Consider the following 6,000-nt stretch of genomic DNA (forward strand, 5'->3'; position numbering starts at 1 on the left):
GTGAAAAAATATTTTATTATGAACAAAGTGCTTCCATATGTGTTAATCAATCCTGACACTTTTGTGATGCAGGCAGTCTTGTCTCAAGGTTACTGATTCAGAAAGGCTTTGACTTGCCCAAGATCAAAGTCAGTGGCAGGACTGGGATTGAAAATCAGGCCTTTTGTCAGTCAATTTTCTCTTAACCTCTCAGAGCTGGTTACTCGTCTGATTTTCAGCCATCTAGATACTAGTTAGAGAGTGGTTTGAAAAGGGGTCACGAGGAGTTCAAGCGCTGGGAAGCTGTATCTTCCATTATATATTGGTTAATTGACATGCTGGATTATAAATCAGTCTCCTGTGACTATGAGCTGTGTGACTCAATACTCTAGGGACCAATTATAAGTGGATGAGCTGACAAAATTGAGCTTCTGAGCTTGTAAAGCCGAGGATCAGCACCTAGGTCGTTGCTTCTCACGGGGCTGGCAGAACGCACAGGGCTCCCCTAGGGGCCATGTTAAAGTCTCATTTTATTGTCGTTTAATCAACATATCTTCCCCACAGGTTCTGAGATGCCATCCTACGGGTGTGCACTGCTTCCTGGTTGAGAATAATGGCAGTGGTGAACCACTGTTACTGACGAGAAGGTGTCAGTGTGGAAAAATGGCTGAGAACCACGAACCACTGCCCTCGGCTACTATGACCTCCCAAGTTTTAGCTGTCCTCTGAGGGTAAGTTAGCACAGCCCCAGCTTCTCCTCTACTTTGAGATCTAGATATGGCCTAAGTTTTAGCTTTGGGGGCTTTGCAAGGGCCAAAAAAGTGGCACCCAAGTTCTGAACCTAGGTTTTTTTAATTTTTTATTTTTTTTGCGGTACGCGGGCCTCTCACTGTTGTGGCCTCTCCTGTTGCGGAGCACAGGCTCCGGATGCACAGGCTCAGCGGCCATGGCTCACGGGCCCAGCCGCTCCGCGGCATGTGGGATCTTCCCGGACCGGGGCACGAACCCGTGTCCCCTGCATCGGCAGGCGGACTCTCAACCACTGCACCACCAGGGAAGCCCTGAACCTAGGCTTTTGAGAAATAAGATAAAAAGCAGGTGACAAAGCAAAATATCACTTTTATTATCCATAGCTTAGATGATAGAGCTTTGTGTGATAGCCTGAATGGGCTTGCTAATTTCCTGTCCTGAGACTCACGAAAGTTGCTCCTTCCTACTGGTCACGTGGAGAAGAGAGAGAGAGAGAATAAATCCCCCACATTCAATCTATCAAGCTTTGATTAGTTCCACCCAAACGAGAAACATGGACCAAAAGCAATCAGCCACCAACTAGGCTATTCATTCAAACTGCATGAAGGAGAACAAGGAGTGGAACAACAGACTCCATAGGATTATGTTTATTAAACTCACTCTGTAAAGGAAGAAGTGGGGATAAGGCATTCCACCTCCTCCTCAGCATTGGATGTAAGGAATTCTGAAGAAGTACTAATGATCCAAGAGGAAGACTGTTCTGGCAACAGGTACAAGATGTATTTGCTGGGAATGGGGAGGAAAGCTGGGACATCAGTAAGGAAGCTGTGTGAAATAATGGCACAAGACTGATGATGTGGTTACAAAATGAAAACTGAGCCGTAAGCAATATGGTGTTACTTCCTTATGGTATAAACAGAAAGAGCAAGGCAGAGGACAGTCCCAGAAGACTTGAGATTAAGGCTGAACTCTGCTACTTATGGCTATGCAATTTTGCTTGAGTTTCCTTATCTGTGAATAATTCCTAACAGGAATTAATCAATTCAAATTTAAGGATCAATTTAAACAATACCCTACAAAAGCACTATATATCTATCACCACCACAGACAATTTAGTCTCTTTCAATGCAATCATTATACTCAATGTTTTTTCTCATTTTATTGCATTATGGAGAGGTCAGTTCAGGTCCTTGCACTGGCTAGGACCTGTAGTAGAATACTAGCCGTGTTCATAGGTATCCCTGACTTGCTATTATTGACTGCAATGGGAATGCTTTTAAATCTTCACTGTTAGGTATGTTAATTTGTTGAAAGTTTCAGCAAATTCTTTGTATCAGATTAAGGAAGCGCCCTTCTGCCACTGCTTTTCTAAATCTAAAAAATTCATATGTGTGGTTTTTTTTTTTCATTTACTGAGATGATCATATGGGTTTTCTCCATTGTTACTGTGGTGATTTGCAGTGTAAGACTTCAAATACTGAACCATCTTTGTTCCTGGAATAAACCCTACTTTGGCATGATTATTTAATATGAGGGAGATGGCCTAGTTAAGAGACCTGGGTTCCAGTTACCTTTCAGTCTCCTAGCTTTAAAAGCCAATTTATATACTGATGACTTCCAAATTTGTATCTTTAGCCCCAACTACTCCCTAAATTTCAGCCGCCTCTGTATCCAATAGATTTGACATCTCCTCCTCTTGGATGTCTAACAGGAATCTCAAACTTATCATGACAGAAAATAAATTAAACCTGCCTCTTTTCCCCATCTCTGTTAATGGAAATTCCTTCCTTCCAGTTTGCTCAGGCCAAGAACCTTGGAGTTGTTTTTGATTCTTCTCTCACTCCACATCTGATATGTCAGCAAATACTGTTGTCTCTACTTTCAAAATACACCCAGAACCTCACCACTTCTCACAATTTCCACTGCTACAATTCTGGTCCGACTCATCTTCTCGCAGCTGTACTATTACAATAGACTCCTACAGGTCTACCTGCTTCTGCATTTGCCTTCTCCACAACTATGTGCAACACAAAATCCCGAGTGATCCTTCCAAAACCCAAGTGAGATCAGGTCACTCCCCTGCTTAAAATCCTCCAATGGCTCGCCATCTCAGAGTAAAAGCCAAAGTTCTTACATTGGTCTATAGGGCCCTACACCATCCTGGCCCTCATTACCTCTTTGACCTCATCTCCTACAATTCTCTGCATTCACTCTGCTCCAGCCTCAAGACTTTTGCACCTCCGCCTAGAAAGCTCTTTCTCCATATTTTCACTCAAATGTCCCCTTCTCTGAAGACCTGACTTTCCTGTTTTAAACTGCAACCACCTCCTCCAGTAGTGTTCTCTATCCCTCCTTCCCTACTTAATTTTTCTTCATAGCACTAATCTTCTGGCACACCACATATTTTGTTCATTTGTCAGTCAAGCTTCGTTAGAATGCAAGCTCCATGAGGGCAAGGATTTTCATTTTCTTCATGGATGTAGCCCCAGTGCCTGGAATAGTGCCTGGGAAATACTAGGTATTAAATGAATAACTGTTGACTGAAAATATATATGTTGTTATTACTATTACATTAAAAATATTCATTCTTTAAAGTAGCTATTGTGCAATGTTTTAAAAGACAAACCCTTAAGTCTAAAGATTCCCAAGACTAACTACAACTTACTTTTTGACGTGGAAAGAGTGACTGAAGTCACCTCTTTATCTGGGGTTATAAAAATTACATATCAAAGGCTGATTTGAAAACCTAGAACTAGTCCTTTATACTAATCTTGCTACTTTCACATACACGTGAAAATGTTCTTAAAAAGCTTTAAAAAAGTTTTCAAGAGAAGATAGGATGAAATTTTAAAGCCGAGGCTTAGACGTGCACGAGTCTTTAAACAGAGCATTTTCTATGTAGAGCCTTTTTCCCAGTTGGTTTTTGTTGAACTTTAAAGTCTAGCTTACTAAGTAATTATCATTTAAAACACAATTGCTAACATCAGAAGAATGTTAAAAAGAAAAGCTAATTTTAAAAAATTAATACCTATTTTATAAAAGTTTGCAAGTTAAAAAGGACAATGAATAGGAAATATGCAGCCTAAAATTTAGTACAGGCAGGTGTATGATAAATTACTTTAGATTTGAAAACAAACAAGGCAGAACTGAGCAGGGCTGGCTCTTCAGGTATAAGGAAAATTCCAGGTAGGACATTTGTTCTGTTAGAGGAAGGTCTTCCTGCTCATTGACCTTTCCCATCTGTCTACGTACCAAGTTAAGTCACTCAGTTTCCAGAGGCACTGGTTTTAAAGGCCAATTAGAAATTTCACAAAAAGCCATCTTATTCTTGTTCAATTTCATCATGAATCACTTCTCAGTGGCATTATATTGTAGGTGAAAGATTAGTAGGACATTCTATATACTCACTCTGGGAAGGAAAACCAGAAGGGACTGTCTCTCCTGATCTGTCTTTTTCTATTTTCTCATTAAGTGTAGTCAATCCAATCAGCTGATCTTCAGTGGGGAAGTAATTTCTGAGGAAAGTAAAGGGGTTAACAGCAGCATGTATCATCGATAAATATAAAGCTTGAGCATGTAAATAATGAAGTACTACTTTTGAGTAACTTATATGTGCATTAATTGTTTTTAGACACGGTCCTTAAAAAAATGGAAGTAATAAAGATAACTGCTAATGTTCTGTAAATTCTCCAAATATGTAGAGGCTCACATTTCATTAAAAAAAGAAACAATCATCACGATAGAATCATGATCTTGTCTTGAACTCTTGGATACTTTGCAACCTTCCATTAGCTTAACAATCCAGACTCTAGGAAGACAACTCAGCACCTGGTCTATCAGCTCGTTTCCCTTATTTAAAATACTGCTTCTGCATCTATTTCTTCAATCAGCAGTTGAGAGCCCACTATGTGGAAGGCACTGAGAGGGGGAAGAAAGAGAGATGTGACCCTCTTCTTTAAGAAGCTTACAATCTGGTGGAGAGAAACACGTACATATAGCCAAGTGCCAAATGGAGGCCCCGACACTGCACAAGCCAGTACAGAAGAGGGGACTAATCTAAGTGTGGGGTCCAGGGAGGACTTCTTGGAAAGGGCATCTAAACTGAAGCCATGAGCAGAAAATAGAGACACAGATGTAGAGAACAAACGTATAGACATCAAAGTGGGAAAGTGGCGGTGGGGGTGGTGGGGGTGTGATGAATTGGGAGACCGGGATTGACACGTAGACACTAATACGTATAAAATGGATAACTAATAAGAACCTGCTGTATAAAAAAATAAAATTCAAAAATTCAAAAAAATAAGTGGAAGCCATGAAGGATGAGTAGTGAGGAGAAAGGAGGAGCATTACGGGTTGGGGGGAAGAGAATGAATGTGGCAATGGAAGTGGGAACACAAATAGTGAATCCAAGAATAAAGACCAGATCAGTGTGGCAGGATCATTTGTTTAGAGAGGGTGTAGAGGGCCATGAAGCTTAAAAGGCTGGTAGATTTCAGGTCAACAATTGGCAAGAATTAGTCACCAACAGATTTTGAAGGTTGTGTTTAGAGAGACTTCTCTGATGATGGTGTGATGGATGAATGTAAAAGGCATGAAGGTAGTTACTATAATCACCCCCACCATAAAGAGTCTGGAATTCGATCTCTGATCAATAGGCTTAGAAAAGAGAAGACAGCTCCGAGGCATTACAAAAGACAACTTTTTGCAATTCGGTAATTTGAGTAGGAGGCAGTTGTTGAAAAGGACCACTAACGGAATGATGGTACAACTAATTCAGGTAAGGGACAAAGAAGCTGTTTGTGGGGAGATAAGTTGTTTGGTTTGGGGCTTAAGTTTGAGGTGCTGAGTGTAGGGTGGGAGCCATCCACGTGGTGATGTTCACCAGTTGGAAATTAGAGACTGGATCTTGAAGAGAGATCTTGGCTAGAAGAGTGGACTTTAGATGCATATAAATGTAAGCAGTACTGGGTTCAAGGGAAAAGATGAAATTGTTCAGCGAGAGTAAGGGACTTGCTTGAGAACTATTACCCTCACACAAGTTTAAAATACAAAAAAAAAAAAAAAAAATCAGTACTTTAACACATTCAAAATTAGTGCCCAGGTTTTATTTTCAAAATGGAAACCCCTATAAGCTTTTAAGGAAATTGAATTCTAGAGAAAAACTCTTAACTCATCAGGATTCCTAGTCTCTATGTGTCACTGTCTAAGGGTGCTTTTATCTTTAATAGTTGAATTGGGCAGTGGAAACAACGGCAGGCTTCATCACAAAAC

Source organism: Aethalodelphis obliquidens, unplaced genomic scaffold, assembly GCF_003676395.1.
Source record: "Aethalodelphis obliquidens isolate GAN/ISIS:26980383/991018 unplaced genomic scaffold, ASM367639v1 scaffold12, whole genome shotgun sequence".
Classification (NCBI taxonomy): Eukaryota; Metazoa; Chordata; class Mammalia; order Artiodactyla; family Delphinidae; genus Aethalodelphis; species Aethalodelphis obliquidens.